Here is a 19,418-nt window from a genome sequence, read left to right as displayed (position 1 = left end):
TCCCTCTCTCTCTTATTAGTCCGTGGTCTCTCTTTCACTCATCTGCCCTACTAGTTCGTCGTCTTCTTGTACCAGTCGGCCACTCTCCGCTCACAAATCCCCGCTCTGTCTCCCGCCTGTCGCCTCTCCCACACTAGCCCCTGCTCTCTTAACTAGTCTGTCCCCAACCCCTCGCTGGTTAGTGCTACTCAGTCTGCTTTCCAGTGAGTGCTCCCTGCTCGCTCCTCCTTTCATCCGCATATCTACTCTCCCCGCGCTCCTCTTCTTCACCGTGCCCTCTCCTGTGCACTAGCTCCCGTGAACCATTGCCCCGTCTGCCACTCTCCCCACGCTAGTGTTTTGTATCCATTCACCATTCGACCCCTCCCCCCCCGGCCCCCTGCTTTCCCTCCCTTCCGTCTGTCCTGCCTCTCCCTCGTTAAGTTATGTTATGTTAAATGAGTTTTGTAGAGCGCTCAGCTACTCAAAAGAGTGTCCCGGCGCTATAGACCCAAAGGAGGCACAGTGCAGAAGAAAATGGCAAATTTACTAAACAAAAAGCCATGTCTTGAGATCTTTCCTGAAGGCTGCTATCCGCTCTCCATTTCATCCCTCTGTCCCCGCTCCCACACTGCCTCCTGCGCTTCTTTCAGCAGGCTGTCCCCGCTCCACTCACTGGTCCTCTTCTCACCTTTTCACCCGCCTCTCCCCACTAGTCCGGGCTCCGCTTTTCATTATTGGGCCTCTCTATCAACTCTAGTTGTAGTTATCCATTCGCCAGTGTGCTCTCGCTTCCACCAAATTCGACCCTCCTCTCCGTTTCGTTCGTCTGTCCTCTCTCCCTCATTAATATCTGTCCGCCTGTCGCTCGCTCTCACCAGTGACTGCACACTGCTCTCTTTCACACCAGTCCATTATCTCCGTCCCTCGTTTGTCCCTCCTCCTCTTTCTCCTCCGCTCGTCCCCTCAACCTAGTCCCCGCTCTCTCTTTTTCCACCCATCTGTCTCCTGCTCCTCTCACTGGGTCGCGTTTTGCTTTCGGCAGCATGTCCTCCCTCCGCGCACTCGGCCCTTCTCTCTCATATTCATTCGCCTCCATCCCCCTCACTATGATCTGCTTATCTTTTCAGCCGCCTGCTCCCTCTCCCTTACTATCCCTGCCCTCATTCCACTATATCAGCGCCCCCTTTCACTAGTCTCTGCTCGCCTTTCTATACTCCTGTCTCGCTAGCCCGGCTCCCCCTTTTTTCCCATCACCAGCACCGTCTCCCTTCTTTCGGCCTTGCCCTCTCTTTGAACGGCCCGTCCCTTTTACCCAACAAGTTGCTGCTTTCCTTGCCTCTCCCCGTCGGCCCGTCTCCCTCGCAGTATAGATGTATTTCTGACCCGGGCTCACCCATTAGCCGCCCCCTACCCATCCAGCAAGGGTGCAAGGATGTGAAATGGGCCCGCCTCCCCCAGCTGGAGTAAAGTGGGCCCCTCTCAACCCCCCTGTCGTGGTCTCTTTTTCCCCTCACTGAGTGACCCTCCGGCATCCTGGCCCCCGGCTCGGCCCCTGCCCCCTCCCTTTTCCTCACCACGACCCCACGCACAGGTCTCAGACCCTCCCTCGCACATCTGGGCTCCCGCCCAGCCTCGGGTTTCCAGAGCGCCAGCATCAGCGCTATGCCAGCCCCTCCCGGGCTCCCAGACTCGCCCCTCCCATGTCTCTCCCACCACACTCGCTGCCTTTACCAATGTTTCAGCAGTCACCTTTGTTTGGGAAATATTGGGGGCTTTGATTCTTTCGGTTTGGGCCTCCCACGTTCTATTTTATCTGTGGTATAAGTTTATGTTCATTTGTCCTGACCTTTGACCTATGTTTTTACCCTTTAGGCTCCGACCTTTGAATTTGACTTTGAACTTGTGCTTCTAACCAACCAATGCCATTTGCTTTCTGTTATCTGGTTCTGATTTGTGACAGGCGCCTGCGTTGTCCTAGTCGCGACAGCTCTGTGTGTGTGGGGGGCTCTGTGTGTGTGAGGCTCTGTGTGTGTGTGGGGCTCTGTGTGTGTGTGGGGCTCTGTGTGTGTGTGGGGCTCTGTGTGTGTGGGGGGCTCTGTGTGTGTGGGGGCTCTGTGTGTGTGGGGGCTCTGTGTGTGTGGGGGCTCTGTGTGTGTGGGGGGGCTCTGTGTGTGTGGGGGGCTCTGTGTGTGGGGGGGGGCTCTGTGTGTGGGGCTCTGTGTGTGGGGCTCTGTGTGTGGAGCTCTGTATGTGGGGCTCTGCGTGTGGGGCTCTGCGTGTGTGTGTGTGTGGTGCTCTGTGTGCGTGTGTGGCTCTGTGTCCGCGAATACTCTCTACTACTCTCTAATGCTCACCTATTGCCATTGTAAATGACAATACCATTTATTTATGTTTAAAAAAAAAAAAGGTCATGAGCAATGCCAATAGCTCTACCTTTAATAATGCAGAGACCATTGCATGGTAAATGCTTGTTTTGTGCTAAAAGCTGGTATCTCTGAATCTCATTCAGTTAAATAACCAAAGAGAGGGGAAACTGGATACATGTTAAGCCTTTAAGTGTCAAACAATTTTCTATTATGCTGATTTTATGCTTTAGCTGCTTTCCTTGCAGCTTGCACAATCTTAAGAAATGAAATGTTTTGTTGATCTGTGAAGGGCGTGATTTCATTGAAATTTGAAACACGGATTGGCAATCCACACCTTTTTGCTTCATTTCATCCACCTTGCTTTTTTCTGTTGCGCTCTGCTTTCAATTGTTTTTTTCTTCTCCTCTTTCCATTTGTTCATCTCTATTTCCTGTACTCTTTACTTTGTTAATCGTTGGACATTTATGCTTTCTTTACTTCTCTTCTGGATCATTCTATCTTTATTGTGCCGTTTCCATTTTCCCCTCTTTAGGACTTCTTCCTGGTTCATGAGAAAGCAGTTGCGGTGTCACGCACACGTTAACTAATGTCAAACAAATGTAATAATTATGTGGTGTTTCCATGGTTCCCAAGTATGGGGAGGGTGACGATTCCTAGGTCTTTTCTGTGGCGTGCCATCGGACACATTAGCCACGGCATCCAGAGGGAGGCGCTTGGTATGTTGCCTCAGTGGAGATCCACAAATGACCTAAAGCTGAGGCCCGCCAGAAATGTACCGACCCTGGCTCCCACAGAAAGGTGTTATGTAGGAGAAACTGGCAGAAGGCCACGAAGATGTTAATTGAAAGCAGCAGATCACGTGGATGTTAATTGGAAGCACCATCAGCATATGTTATGTTATGTTATAAGGTATTTGTTGAGCGCACGACTACTCCAGGGAGTGTCCCAGCACGGTCTTAAAAAAACTCTTGACAAAGCAGTGTGAACAGAACAATATGCGCCTCCTCTACTGTTGGAAAAGACAGGTTTTGAAAAGTCGCCTGAAACCAAGGAGATCCTGTGTCTGTCTCAGAGAGGGAGGCAAGCTCAGGGGAGTAACACACGCCTCCGCAGGCCCCGCGGTGCAGGGGGCCCTCAAGCTCCAGGGGGCCCCTTTGGGGAACAGACAGCGCACCGCCACAGCTTGCCCTGTGTGAGCCAGCATCCCCTGTAATGCATTAGAACCACACGCTGTCCTGTTTTACATTAATGCAGGGAAGTGCGTCTTTTTTGTCAGTTTGAGTTTTGGCTGCCTCCTGTTGCACTGCGCTTCCTCCCCCCTCTAACGTTCTAAGGGCCCCACTAGGAGCCTGGCGATGGCCGAATGTTTCTCCTGTGCAGAGAGCCGGGAGTCCGGTGTTCGAGAGGCCCCTTTGCAGACTCCCTCAATCCTCTTCTTCAGTTATCCATGTGCCCCAGGTCCCAGGACGCACTCTTGGAACAGAGGTGAAGGAGGTGGTCAGTTACTGGTCTGTCCCCGGTACAAACTGGTAACTAAGGGAGGGAGAGCCTTCTCTGTGCTAGTTCCGAAGCTGTGGAACGCACTACCTGAGCCGCTGCGCAGGGAAGAGAATCTCCTATGTTTTAGACGGGTGTTAAAAACATTGCTGTTTAGAAGATCCATGAGCGCAATATAGTTTAATGGTTGCTTTTCTGTCTTTGCTAAGTTATTGTTCTTACCATCGATTTCCGAGCGCCTACAGACCTGTAGGTGATTGGGCGCGCTACAAATCAAAAATAACAATAACAATAACAATAACAAGGTGGAGGCAACGTCAAGTGAAGAGGGCACTGAGCTGAGAGTGGGGTGGAGGTGAGCATATAAAGAAGATGTACTGAGATAAAACTTTATTGTGGTTTTCATTAAGGGTATACAGTATGTCTAGGGCATGATGCTTAGCCAGTCTTATAATAATCAAGAGGCCATGTATGACCCTTGGGTTCCCACGTGTTGCCTTGAGAATAAATATGCTTTTGTGCAAAATGTGTACGGGACGACTCTGAAATGTGCTGCTGAATTCGACCTCTACTCTGCCCAGGCTAATGAATAAATATTGATCCAGGCCAGCTTTCAGTGAGCATGTTACTAAGGGCTGAAAAACAAGCCAGCTTGAGCTATGGTTCGAAAAAACAAATACTGTTTAAAGCAGCAGTGTTATGCTTCCACATTCAACAAAATGTTGCGTTTTAGCTTACTATGTATTTTCTGGACAATGTAGCTTTCCAGGGCTACAAGATAATTAAAATTATACTATTGACATAGATGGATGTACATATGTATATGCAGTGCTTTAAATGGAAAAAAATAAGTGCTGGTACTCACCATATCAGGGACGGCTCTAGGGGGGTGCGACCGGTGCCACCGCACCGGGTGCTGACTTCGCATGGGGGCGCCTGTTTGGTGTTTGCTAGTTATATTTGCTTAAAAGCACCTGCTGCTGCATTCCTGGCTCTAGCTATGTTCAGGCAGGGTGCACAGACATAATATCGACTCCAAAATATCGACTGGAAAGAATATCGAGTTTTAAATATCGTTTGGAGAAAATATCGACTAGACAGAATATCGACAGTCAAAATATCGTTTTTAAGGTAAGTGAAGTAATATCGACTGTAAATAATATAGACAGTGAAAATATCCAAGTATATAATCTAGATAGTAAAAAATATAGTTTTTTCAATAATATTTAATTATTTATAGTGTTTTTATGTTATAATATATGTGAAAAGTGTCATTTTTTTAAATAATTATTTTTAATTAATAATTTTTTTAAATTATTGTGTAATTTTATTCTGTACCGGGTTGTGGGTTTATAGGGGAATAGGGTGGGAAGTAATTTAATTATAATAAATTAAATATGTAAATTTATTAATTGGTAGTAATAATTAATTAATTGGTAATTAAATAATACATGTTAATTATTTACAATTTAATTGGTAATTAATTTAATTTAATTGATTAATTGCTAATTATGTTAAATTAAAGGGGTATTTTTAGGGTTCAGGGTCAGTTTTCAGTTTTTGGGCAAAGGGGTATTTTTAGGGTTCAGGGTCAGTTTTCAGTTTTTGGGTAAAGGGGTATTTTTAGAGTTCAGGGTCAGTTTTCAGTTTTTGGGTAAAGGGGTATTTTTAGGGTTCAGGGTCAGTTTTCAGTTTTTGGGCAAAGGGGTATTTTTAGGGTTCAGGGTCAGTTTTCAGTTTTTGGGTAAAGGGGTATTTTTAGGGTTCAGGGTCAGTTTTCAGTTTTTGGGCAAAGGGGTATTTTTAGGGTTCAGGGTCAGTTTTCAGTTTTTGGGCAAAGGGGTATTTTTAGGGTTCAGGGTCAATTTTCAGTTTTTGGGTAAAGGGGTATTTTTAGGGTTCAGTGTCAGTTTTTGGGTAAAGGGGTATTTTTAGGGTTCAGGGTCAGTTTTCAGTTTTTGGGTAAAGGGGTATTTTTAGGGTTCAGGGTCAGTTTTCAGTTTTTGGGCAAAGGGGTATTTTTAGGGTTCAGGGTCAGTTTTCAGTTTTTGGGTAAAGGGGTATTTTTAGGGTTCAGGGTCAGTTTTCAGTTTTTGGGTAAAGGGGTATTTTTAGGGTTCAGGGTCAGTTTTCAGTTTTTGGGTAAAGGGGTATTTTTAGGGTTCAGGGTCAGTTTGGGGTTTTTGGGGTACATATACAATATTGCCTATTATTTAATTAAATTTTGTTACTATATATATATGTTTTAAGAAATATGATGAAAAAAAAATATTTTTTTACTTTCATTAATTATTTAATTATTAAAAGTTATTTTAAGTATTGTTAATTATATTTTAGTAATTAATTTTTTATATTAATGTAATTAAACATTGTTTTTAGTAAAGTCGATATTTTTAACAACGATATTTTTGTAAACGATATTTTGTACTCGATATTTTTGTACTTACCTGTTTGTAGATAGAAACTCGATATTTTGTACTCGATATTTTCTCAACGATATTTTGGGTAGTCGATATTCTTTCAGTCGATATTCTTTCAGTGATCCACCAGGCAGCATTGCAGCAATTAAAATGTTAAGAAAACTCCGGTGATTAATATTCTTTCAGACAGATGGAGTTTTGTTTAATAGATGTTTTGACTCTTGGAAGTGTTAATCCATGGTAAGGTAGCGCAGAGGGTTAATACGCTTGCTGCAAAGAACATGTACCATGCATATAACAAAGTGAATGCAATGTAAACATGTCAGTGGGTTACTGCTTTTGTGAGGGACTTGCTTTTGTTAGTTGCAGTTTACGGTGAACTATTAACTGTCATCAAAGAACTGCGTGCAGACTTCAAGGTATAGATTAGAACATATGGATTTCTTCCCCAGACTTTCATTATTCTAATGTTGTGAAAAGGGTTCACTTGGGTACAAATCACTTCTTGTTATTAAAAAGAGCCCCAATCCATTTTGTTATTTTAAATTAAGAGTTTGTGCTTCTCCAGACCAAGTACTCTTCAACTATACTGCCCATCCAATATGGATGACATGTGAATTCATAACTTGTTGTCCTTTGTCTTATGTACCATGTCCTATACACTGATATACACACCTATGATTGATAGTCTCTGTGTAATGTGTGCGCTAAGTACAGTGCTCTGACACCCCTCACTTTTATGAGTGACGCTATAAAATGTATTAAATGCATCTGAGAGAGAGTGGTTATGGTGACTGTTAATGGGTGGTAGGGAGGGAATCCGTGGTGGAGGTGGTCATTGAGGGGCACCAAAAAACATTGTCGCACTGGGTGCCACCAGTGCAAAAGCCGGCCTTGCACCATATTAAGATGTGATTAGGGGGTTGGGCTTGGGCAGAGGGGGGCTATGGGCCGGGACTACGTGGAGTGCTTAGGGACCCGGCCAGGGGCACACATTTGATTTGATTGAGATTTAATTGGTGTGCAAAACTAGTAACCCACATGCCTATCTACATAAAATACAAATCTGGTATCAGCATGTTGTGTTTTGCAGCAAGCACATGAACCCTCTGTGCTAACTTATAATGAGTCAAAACTGTTATCAAATAAAGCACAGATCTTTTCAGGAAGTACTTTTGTTGGCGTTCGAAAAATGGAACATTTGCAGGTAACCTAATTATTGAAATTGGGGTAGAGCTTCAAATCTCCCAATGGCGCCAACACCTCACATGGCCTCCCAGCGAGGCCTCTGAGCCTTTGCAGACTCCTACACCCACCATGGCTTGAATGTGATGGCCTGGCAGAGAGGTCAGCTGAAACAAATTGCTTCTGCACTGGGCTAGCCCTTTAGGGCTGACATGGGAACAGCCAGTGCTTTAAATGGGCTGGTACTGTCTGGTACAGAGTACCGGCACTTTTTTATTTTGAGAGGGAGAGTACTGGCACTTCTCAAGAGAAATGCTATACTTTTAATTGGAGATTACTGGCACTTCTCAGAAACAAGCAGGTACTCTGGCACAGAGTACCTGCACTTCTATGTTTCCATTTCAATCACTGGAACGGCCCAAAAGGTAGAGCCAAACCTGGCCTTTCAGGAAGGTCTCTGAATAGTACCTGCCCTCCCAGCCTACCACGGGATGAATGTGAAGTACCAGCCTGGGAGGGAGCATGGGAAAAACACAACCTTTAGGCTGCTGAACGACCCTAGGGCCACAACGCCTGGCCTGGCCTCCCTGTGTGGCTTCTCAGCCTCCTCACACTCTCTTCTCCCCCATCTGCCATTGCCTCAGTGCAAGGAGTTCTTGGCAGAGGAGTACTGCAAAGACACTGCTTTTGTGTTTAGCTGTTCCACCTACCGAGCCCCGTGTCCAATGTTCCCTCTAATTCTTTTCCTCTGTGTGCGGCACTGGAGGGTCTCTGTGCGCTGCAACCATGGCTATGTGCGCCAGGAACCAAACCGCGCGTGTCTGCGGCACCAAATGGCACTCAAAACGTTTACTTTAAAAAGTGAGAAGATGATGCATTTTCACACATACAGAGCCACAATAAGGGTCTTAAGGGCAGTTTGCAAATTTATTGTATTGCCCTTATTTTCATTGTTGTGTCGCTGACTGCTGTTGTCTGTCTTCCCCGCTGCCTGTACGTGGTCCATGCCCCGTTTTCTTCCCTCTGTTCCCCTCGCTATCCCCGTGCGCTCTCTGCCCAGTTTTCCCTTCTGTTTCCCTCGCTGCACCCGGGCCTCTCTGCCCGTTCTGCCTTCTGTTCTTAGCTGCCCCTATATTTCTGTATTCTGCCTCTATGCCATTAGTTTTTTGTGCCCGTCTGCCCTCTGTGCCACTCGTTTTTGTGCCCTTCTGCCCTCTTTGCCACTCATTTTTTGTGCCTTTTAGCCCTCTTTTTCACTTCGTTTTCCCCTCGTTTTGTGTGCCTTTCTGCCCTGTTCCACTCGTTTTTTTGTGCCTTTCTGCCCTCTGTCCCACTCATTTTTTGTGCCTTTATGCTCACTGTCCCACTCGTCTTTTGTGCCCATCTGCCCTGTGTTCCACTCGTTTTTTGTGCCTTTTAGCCTTCTGTTCCACTTCGTTTCCCCTCGTTTTCTGTGCCCTTCTGCCATCTGTTCCACTCGTTTTTGTGTGCCTTTCTGCCCTCTGTCCCACTCGTTTTTGTGCCCTTCTGCCCTCTGTTTCACTCGTTTTTGTGCCCTTCTGCCCTCTGTGCCACTCATTTTTTGTGCCTTTTAGCCCTCTATCCCAGTCTTTCTGCCCTCTGTCCCACTCGTTTTTTGTGCCTTTATGTCCTCTGTCCCACTCGTTTTTTGTGCCTTTCTGCCCTCTGTCCCACTCGTTTTTGTGTGCCTTTATGTCCTCTGTCTGTGTCCCACTCGTTTTTTGTGCTTTTATGCTCTCTGTCCCACTTGTTTTTTGTGCCTTTCTGCCCTCTGTCCCAGTCTTTCTGCCCTCTGTCCCCCTCGTTTCTTGTGCCTTTATGTCCTCTGTCCCACTCATTTTTTGTGCCTTTATGTCCTCTGTCCGACTCGTTTTTTGTGCCTTTCTGCCCTCTGTCCCACTCGTTTTTTTTGTGCCTTTCTGTCCTCTGTCTGTGTCCCACTCGTTTTTTGTGCTTTTCTGCTCTGTCCCACTCGTTTTTTGTGCCTTTATGTCCTCTGTCCCACTCGTTTTTTGTGCCTTTCTGCCCTCTGTCCCAGTCTTTCGGCCCTCTGTCCCAATCGTTTTTTGTGACTTTATGCTCTCTGTCCCACTCGTTTTTTGTGCCTTTCTGCCCTCTGTCCCACTCGGTTTTTTGTGCCTTTCTGTCCTCTGTCTGTGTCCCACTCGTTTTTTTATGCCTTTATGTTCTCTGTCTGTGTCCCACTCGTTTTTGTGTGCCTTTATGTCCTCTGTCTGTGTCCCACTCGTTTTTTTGTGCCTTTATGTCCTCTGTCTGTGTCCCACTCGTTACTCGTTATTTTGTGCCTTCCTGTCCTCTGTCTGTGTCCCACTCGTTTTTTTGTGCCTTTATGTCCTCTGTCTGTGTCCCACTCGTTTTTGTTTGTGCCTTTATGTCCTCTGTCTGTGTCTCACTCGTTTTTTTGTGCCTTTCTGTCCTCTGTCTGTGTCCCACTCGTACCTTTATGCCCTCTTGCCTTCTGTTCCGCTCGCTCCCCAGCGGCTGTGGCCTTTTGTTTAAATATTGCTGTTAATCGGAGCCCCTTCACGGGCTCCGATTAACAGCAATACTTAAACAAAACGCCACAGTCTGCCCCGCGCTTTACTAACAAAAGGTAGACACTTTCCAAACACAGCATGTGCTCGCGCTGTGTTTGGAAAGTGTCTACGCTTTTGTTAGTATAGCGCGAGGCAGACTGTGGCATTTTGTTTAAGTATGGCTGTTAATCGGAGCCCGTGAAGGGGCTCCGATTAACAGCAATATTTAAACAAAAGGCCACAGTCTGCCCCGCTCCCACAGCCGCAAGCGCCATAATCCCCACCAGCCCCCCCGCCTTCTTACCTGCACTCCTCACACCCGCTCCACCGCCACCACTGGAAAAGTGCTCATATTCGCGCCGCTGACGTTTTAAAAGCGGCGAGCGGCGCGACTCTCTAGCAACGTCCTGTGTGCGCGCTCCACGCTAGGTGGTGCACGCTGACTTGGGGGGAGGTACGCGCGCGCACGTGCTGCCTTGAGGGAACGGTGCCCATGTCCCATAGGGGCCGAGTTGTGAATGGCCTAATGACCAGAAGAACACCTGCCCCACCCTGACCACATCTATTAAGGCACAGTGTGACAAAATGGCAGGAAGGGATGTACAATAGCACTGCTTGTGGGGTCTGACCTAAGGTGAAGACGGCCCAAAACTACAGCCACAAAACTGGCCTCTCACTCATCTCGGCTCCCCACCTCCTAGCACAGCCTTTTGTGTTGCGACCCGCCTACACATTCCATAGTGGGTGATTTACACACATATGATTTTCTCTGTGCAATGTGTGTGTGGTGTAAAGTGCTCAGACACTTTACACTGGTATGAGTGATGCTATAAAACTAAAGGGCACTGTTAAAGGGTTCTAGTGAGGGAATCTGTGGCAGAGGTGGTCTTTGGGGGGGGGGGACAGACATTGTCACACAGGGTGCCACCAGCACTATAGCCGGCCCTGCATAGTGGCCTAGTCAGGTTGCCATGGTGGGGGCTGGGTGGCCAGTAGGATATTGGGGTCGGTTGTCCTCCATGAAAGCAGCCCACATGTGACACTCAGGCAGGGCCCATGCGCTTTGCCAATCCATTCCTGGCTGCTGCCCACATTACTAACTTTGATTCCCATTGGCTGTGCTACAATTTCACTATCTAGAAATGGTTCTGTCGGGTGAGAACAACAATGATTTGCCAAAAAATGCCTACTCATACAGTTTTCAAACGAGAAGAAACAACAACAACCCCCTCTGAAAGAAAGAGAAATAAAGACAGGTTCTTACAATAAATGGAGAGAAGGCCTGTGTATAACTTTGTTATATCTTTATATATTTCTCTGAATCTGATTCTTTCGAAAATCGTTTCTATACAATCTATACAGTGACTGTCAATATATCAAATATAGTGCAAACCAGTGACAATAGTGAATAGTGATCACGTGACAAAAACAATATATACACAATAATAATGAATTCAAATATAGAAAATCAATACAAATATATACAAGTTCTTATTTCATAAAGGCCATCCGCTAATCTAATTTTCCAGAATCCTATTTATTTATTTCAATTCGCTGGAATTCTAGAGTTATGAGGCCTGTGGAAAGATGTCGACGTTTCGACCCTTAGGGCGCCAGTGTTTAAGGTCGCAGCGGGTCTTTCTCAAGACAAGTATGACAGTCCTAGCGTCCAAGTACATGCAAGTCACCTGGAATCAAATGGCACAAAGTCCTCTAATCGTGAAGTTTATAGCAGTCACGCTATGTTTATCCGACACGTCTGCTCGTGGAACGGCTGCAAAAAGTCAGCTTGACTTTCACTATCAGCACCTTTCTCCTCAAGTTTCAAGTTTAAGTTTATTTGATTTAGTTCTCTGCTGAGAACAACACCTTCCTCCTCAATCTGACTTCAAACAAGTGCATCTGTACTCTGCTATGTCAGCAGGAATCCTTTCTTAGATTTCCCACAGTGAAAATATGCCTATTAGCAAGCCCTGCTCACACACCTACAGTGCTATTGACGCCACAGAGTGTCAACTATTACAGTGTGACTCGGGCCCCTCCCAAACTTCCTGCCAGCTCCTTTTTGCAGCCGTTCCACGAGCACACGTGTCGGATAAACATAGAGTGACTGCTATAAACTTCACGATTAGAGGACTTTGTGCCATTTGATTCCAGGTGACTTGCATGTACTTGGACGCTAGGACTGTCGTGCCCTGTATACTTGTCTTGAGAAAGACCCGCTGCGACCATAAACACTGGCGCCCTAAGGGTCGAAACGTCGACATCTTTCCACAGGCCTCATAACTCTAGAATTCCAGCGAATTGAAAGAAAGAAATAGGATTCTGGAAAATTAGATTAGCGGATGGCCTTTATGAAATAAGAACTTGTATATATTTGTATAGATTTTCTATATTGGAATTCATTATTATTGTGTATATATTGTTTTTGTCAGTTGATCACTATTCACTATTGTCACTGGTTTGCACTATATTTGATATATTGACAGTCACTGTATGGATTGCATAGAAACGATTTTCGAAAGAATCTGATTTAGAGAAATATATAAAGATATAACAAAGTTATACACAGGCCTTCTCTCCATTTATTGTAAGAACCTGTATTTATTTATCTTTCTTTCAGAGGGGGTTGTTGTTGTTTCTTCTTGTTTGAAAACTGTATGAGAAGGCATTTTTTGGTAAATCATTGTTGTTCTCACCCGACAGAACCATTTCTATTTAACCATTGATTACCCAGGTTCTGAGGGACACAGGGTCAACCCCGTTGTTTTTACAAACAAACAATTTCACTATCAGCACCTTTCTCCTCAAGTTTCCAGTTTAAGTTTAAGTTTATTTGATTTAGTTCTCTGCTGAGAACAACACCTTCCTCCTCAATCGGACTTCAAACAAGTGCATCTGTACTCTGCTATGTCAGCAGGAATCCTTTCTTAGATTTCCCACAGTGAAAATATGCCTGTTAGCAGGCCCTGCTCACACACCTACAGTGCTATTGACGCCACAGAGTGTCAACTACCACAGTGTGACTCGGGCCCCTCCCAAACTTCCTGCCAGCTCCTAATAAATGCATACGGGCCGCCCCGCAGTAGCACACTGAGGGCAGATTAGCACTCGATTACGAGAGTGCTTCATGAACACGGACTGACTAGTCAGGTCTGTCGCGCTTCTTTTTGTACATGCCAAATTGCACTGAGCTTGAGTACCAGTACTCTCTTTGGGCACGGAGAAGTTCCGGTACTCAAGAGCAGAAAATGTAGAAGTGCCGGTACTTAGTACCAGTAAGTACCGGCCTAATTAAAGCACTATATATAGTATAAGTATATTAACGACATTATATTGGGACTTGCTATATAGAGTATTGGTGTTTCGGATTCAGCACCTCAAACGCTTAGTTGTAGATTCCTTTTTTCCCCAAGTTATTCAAACCAAATAACCTTTATTCTCTAGAAACTTGGAATGCTTAAGCTGAGTTTCTACATGAGGCTCCCTATTCCTCAAAATCAAATGATTAAGCATGGTCCCTGGCCGAACTTTGCGTGCAGATACATATCTTCTATATTAATGCACATCTGGGTTCCAAATGCAGCATTCTACTTGGAGTAAACAGAACCGCCATCACCCCAAGAGGAGAAGAGGGAGGCAATCAATTGGAGTCAATGCTTTAAATGGAAAATGAGAAGTGCCGGTACTCACTAATTAGACTGGGTGGGCCATTAGGGGCGCGGTTATGAGCCAGGAATTTAACAATAGCAACATAAGTAAGCTTTAATGCAAATGTTCTGATTGTCATGTTAAGCACTTGAAAACCCATTGGTCAAATTCGCACAATATCAAATTGCCTCCTTACATAGCAGACATGGCAAGCATCAGCTCCAATGTCATAGGTGCAGGGCCTAATTTTTGGCATATTGATATTGCGCAAATTTGGGCTATGGACATTTAAGTGCTTTACATGACAGTCAGAACATTTTTATTAAAGCTTACTTTTTTTAAGCACCACTGGTTAAGGAAGTTGTCCAGACTCACAGGATGATGAGCTGACGTCGGGATTCGAACCTGGTTCTCCAGTTCCACCGTCGGCAGCTCTGGCGACTTCTTCATTCTCGTTGCGGTGCTAATTAAAACCTAACACTGCAGGAGCACCCCAGGGCAGGAATACACTACCTGTTGCCTGCCAGAGCGGTACATAAACAAGCTCCTTCGGAAAGGGTTATTTTCAGTAGCTTTTGCATTGCACGTACCCGTACTTCAGGGCATGAGCCCTGCTGCTTCTGGGAGTAGCGGTACTCTCCTTGCCCAAAAACAAGTCTTGGTACTCAGGGGGAGAAAACTGAGAAGGGCCGGTACTCAGTACCGGTGAGTACTGGCCCATTTAAAGCACTGGACCCTAATGTTGATTTTATTCTTATAGGTGAGCACATATCATGCGGGTGCGCCATGACACAGATCTGTCTCACGGTATGCGGTCTTGTTGGACCAGGAGGGGCACCCAGCTATCCTTATAGTGGTGGAAGGCTACAGCCTTCGCCAGGTGTTAAGCAGCACAAGGGCAGTGGTGGCAGCATACTGTGTGGTGATCAGTAGTAGTGAAGAGGTCCTTCTGGAGTGAGGCCTACAGGCTCACTCACTTTTTTAAAAGTTGAGCTGCTGCGTGCTTGACTCATCCTTGGCCTACTTCAGGTTGATGTGCAGTGCTGCACAGGAGCAGTGACTGTGCTAGATGTGTGTGCCTGGGAAGGGTACAATACAGGGATTTTATATGCTGCTGCCTGCTGTACTTATTGTTTTAACAGTGACTTTGAAATATCTGCACCTTCATGCACAAACCAAAGGGGCATTGGCTGACTAAACTGGTTTGATTTTTGTATGCTGCTGCCTGCTGTACTTGTTATTGTCTTAAAATTAATTGTGAAATATTTGTCCCTTCATTCACAAACTAAAGGGCCATAGTCTGATTAAACTGGTTAGATTTGATTTTTGTATGCTGCTGTGCATGTTATTGTCACCATCCCGAGGAGCAGCGGTTGGGGTAGGTCGTATAAGCAGTTCCGAACTTCGGAACAGGGACACTACTGTTGCGTTTCTCTTTTTACTGCTGCACCAGATGAGGCCATCACTCCCTATAATTTAGCCAGTCTCTATCACCTAGGAGGATCACTCTAGGTGAGTTTTGAAGGTGGCAAGTAGAATTCCATTTACTTACCACCCCCACTTGTAGATAGTTTTCTTTTCACCTATTCTTTTTTCCTCCACAGTCCTGAGGAATCGCCAATGATCTCCCTTAGACAATAATATGGCGAGAAACATGTCTACCACCAAGGAGTAGAGTAGAGGTCCCTACACTTAACACAGAGAACCCACTATCCTCCTTATTAATTTTTACTCTAGGTAAGGTACCCAACAGAATAAAGTATCTCAGAGGAATCCTTAACCTATTTTAAACCACAACGCATACATCTACATTAGACTAGGCCCCCTTACCCCCACTGCACCCTTACGGCAAGGAATAAAAGATCTCCGACAAAGAGCCCCTTTAAGGGTGCCCGTTGGGCATTGCAGCGCCGGCCCAACGAGGAGCAGGCTCAAATGATGAAGCATGACACCTAGCTTGCTGGGTGTGTGAGAGCCCTAGTTCCACATGGAGGAATCCCCCTCCTCCTATACTAACATGACCCCTGTTTTACTCTCTCCCCCAGATACAATTGTCTAGGTGGGTAAAGGTGACTACTACCTCACCTACTGTGAACCACTCCTTTTGTTCCACAAGTTATTGTTTGACGAGTCACTTTGAAGTATTTGCACCCCTTCATACACAAACCAAAGGGGCAATTGTTTGCCCAACCAGAATTCATTTCTGCATACTGCAGGATTTGTTTTTATCACGTACTTTGAAAGTGTTTTCACCTTGATGCAAGAAGACAGGGGTGTTGCTTTACAACACGCTTGAGTTTCGTATATTGCTGGATTGCTGATTCTTTTATTATGCACTTTGAAAGTATTTGCACGTTTTAAATTGCTTCACCAGTCACAGTTGGTATAAATTCTGTCATTAGGTACTTGATAATATGGTTTATTTTTATCCTGCATGATGCGTTATTGATGGTGTTGTTTGCACTTGTCTATAATATGTGCACCTGAAATCGTGTAATTAGCTTTGTTTACAATACAGAAATGATAAATATAGGCATACATCTGCATCAATGTTCTGAAGCATCCAAGCAGTTTTCATCCTCAGCCTTGTGTGCCTGCCTGTTTATGCCCTGCTTACTAATAAAGCCCTGATAGTAGATATTGAAAGTGTATCGTCAGTTCATTTTAAATACTATAGAGTGGTTAATATCATTCAAAATCCCTAACAGACACAAGTGTGTGGCATGCAGATAATTCACACCAGTTTATTTCTCTTGGAGCAAGCAGGATATTGGGTTATATCTTGTGTACTGCTCCTGTATATTGTCAATCAAGCCTGTTAAATTGCATTTCTTGGATTGTCTTTCAATGTTTCAAGTTATTTTCCATCAATGTCAATTCTAACTCAGAACCTATGTAGTTGTTCCTTGTTCTTCATCGATAGGCAGTTCCTCTAACAATACGACCGCTCCTTAGCATTGCTCTGATTCCTATCTCCGTTAAATAATCTGCTCTTGACAATAATGTTACAAATGGTGTAGCTTATATGTTGAATCCAATTGCAATGTGGACTATCGCACTCCAAGTGTGAATCACGTAATCAGGGTAACTCTAGGTAGTGGGTGCCCTGGGCGTGAGGGTAAATAACAACCTAACAACAAGAGTAATCTCCTGTGGCTTATATGTTAAAAGTGTTTCTTACTTTCTTATTCGAATTTTGAGTATGCAAATATAGAGGCATTTCATTAAATGTTGGAGGTTTCAATTCAAAATATACCCAATTTTTGGGCAGTGGGGCAAAGTGGTGGGCGGTGGGTCAGGCGGCCCCCTCCTTGAACTTTGCAGGGGGGCCCCCTCAGGTTTCGTTACGCCACTGGGCAAGCTATTCCATAGTTTTGCGGCTGGGGTGCTACTTGGTGGGACACGTGCTCCATCACAGCGAGGCCTCAACAATGCTGAAGCTAAGGCTGCCTATTATCGAGGCGTGTGTAGCAGGGGTGCTGCAGGTAATGCAGTCTAAAAAACGCACGGGCTCAGTCCTTAATTTGAGCCGGTGGCTGGAGGTGGGACCCACCGGCACCTATTTTTAGGCACCGGCGCCTATTTTGTCCTCGTCAGACTTTGACCCAGAGAAAGAAAGACACCCAAGTGGAAGGAAGGACAGAGGGGAAAGAAAGACTAAAAAACAGTGACAACTGGAGAAAGCAGGAACCTACAAAACGGGCATAAAGGGGAGGGAGCGTCTGGTGGTGGATTAAAGAGGCATGAGGTTGAATCAAGTCTCATGTTCGCACAACCCACCCCCTTCCTCCACCCAGCCCCCCTCCCTCTCAACATAGAAAATAAGGCCGGCCACGGACTTTGCACCAAAACTGTGGCCTGATGCATAATCGGCTGCAAATACTGCTGGCGCTCAGGAGGCAGAGCCCGTGTGGACCCGGGGTTTCCATGTCAGGGCTGACCCAGGCAGCAGCAATTCGGAAGACTGGAAAAACGGGGTTCAAGAGGCTGTCACAACATGAAGAAGCGGCCACTCACCTGCGAGATGCGCCAAGTAGAAGGCTACAGCGAGCATCAGCAGCACTATGACAGCAGCCAGCAGCTGGGCTATGGACACTCTTCTTCTCAGAAATACAGGCAGCTTATGACCTAGAAAGAAAAGGGTGTTCTTTCAGCGAGTGTAATGCAATGCACAGATAGTACCAGGAAGAAGCATTTAAAAGACATTTCCTATGAAATAATGATAACCCTTAGTCTGGGGCTGGAGGCAGGAGTTGGAGTTCCACTGCCCCCTGCAGCCCCTCCCGGGTATTGCTCCTTCAACCACTCCTAGGTTGCACTTTACCCACTGCTGGTCCGGCACCTCAGGCATGGGCATCCAGTATAAAGACATCTCACAAGAGGCGGACGTGACTGATGGGAGGGGCGGGAGAACTGGAGTGGAACAAGCATTTGCAATGCAATAGGTCTCGCATTATTAAAGTTTGAGCTATTGGCATTGCTAATAATAATGCAACACCAATAGCTCAAACATTCAGTTTAGAAAAAGGAGCCACAAAGCCTAGGACAAGTAGAGAAAAACAGAGGGAAGGGGAAGGGACAAGGAGTAACCACTCGGAAAGAGAGGAGCATAGTCATGGGGAAAGGCGAGAGAGAAGAAAGCCGCAAAAGGGACAGGGGGATAAAGGAGGAAAGAAAATGTTGTGGAAGAAGATCACGAGAGAGAGAGAGCAGGGGAGACGGAAATAAGAAGATGCATGAGTAGGGGGGGAGAAAGAGGGAGACAATGGCGGGAAGGCGAGGGACACGTGGAAGAGAGTGGAGGCTTGAGAAAGCCTGTTCTTAAAAGACAAGTGAGTGGCCCTGCTCTCCCTACATGGATCACGCCGCCCTCCTCTTCTGAGTACCCAAGAGCTCCCTACCTGTCCAGCATCTGCGGACACCTTTCATCTCCCAGCCCTTGGAAGGCAACATTAACTGCCTGGCAGAGGGGGTGAACTTCAGTTAATAGCTGCTTCACGAAGAGTAGCGCCTCATAACCGAGGCTCCATGCCCATACAATCTATGGCCGCTCTGCTGCAGCAGAATAACAGCGGGTCTGCTGCATATTGTTACTTTTCTGTTTTTATTGCACCCTTCTCTGCTGTGAAATGGACTGATTGTGACCTTGATATAGTCTAATGAAGACGAAAGAAAACAGCTGAAAATGAAAGTAAAACAGAGACGAGTCACGGAAGGAAGGGGAAAAGGATAACGTTAGGAACAGAGAGTGCAAAATACAACAAGCACTGGTTAGAGGAAGCTCTCCCATCTGCCGAGGTAGACGTGAAATGTCCCTTCTTCCATACTGGTGAACAAGTGATGTGTAGAAAGAAGGATTGCTCATCACACCATGAAATTAGTTACTAGAGCACGATACAACATGGCGCCATAAAGCAAGATACAAAGTGACTCCACGGTGCCTACTCCGGTGTCACGCTGGATACAGTTTCTTATTGCAATGTCGCAGACGGCATATGTACAAGCAAGCGTGGTTTCTGCCTTCACTGCCGAAAATTATTTCATGGCACATGAGACTGCAGGAGGAAGAGACTCTCGGGAGGAGACCGATGTACGTTCTCTTATCAACAGGTTCAAGGAGCAATCCTACCAGGCCAGCCCAGGATCCGTTCAGGCACGTGGCAAGCTATAAATAGATTCTACTGAGAGAGCGTCAAACAGAAGTAAAAATTCGTAGGGGTGTATCATATATATAAGTAGTCAACACCCCGCGTATATAG

The 19,418-nt window shown here is 45.8% G+C and overlaps 1 long non-coding RNA gene across 1 annotated transcript in view; it reads right to left on the bottom strand.

The window, feature by feature from the left end:
- Positions 1-17,754, bottom strand: part of LOC144767750 (uncharacterized) — a 45,392-nt gene extending 27,638 nt beyond the window's left edge. The window contains exon 1 of the long non-coding RNA XR_013598334.1: positions 17,677-17,754. This is a non-coding gene — a long non-coding RNA (uncharacterized LOC144767750). The remainder of the gene's footprint in view (positions 1-17,676) is intronic.
- Between the last annotated feature and the right edge of the window lie 1,664 nt (positions 17,755-19,418).

This window comes from Lissotriton helveticus, chromosome 7 (assembly GCF_964261635.1).
Source record: "Lissotriton helveticus chromosome 7, aLisHel1.1, whole genome shotgun sequence".
Lineage (NCBI taxonomy): Eukaryota > Metazoa > Chordata > Amphibia > Caudata > Salamandridae > Lissotriton > Lissotriton helveticus.
The sequence above is the reverse complement of the archived record's forward strand: the minus strand, read 5'-3'. Positions and strand labels throughout refer to the sequence as shown.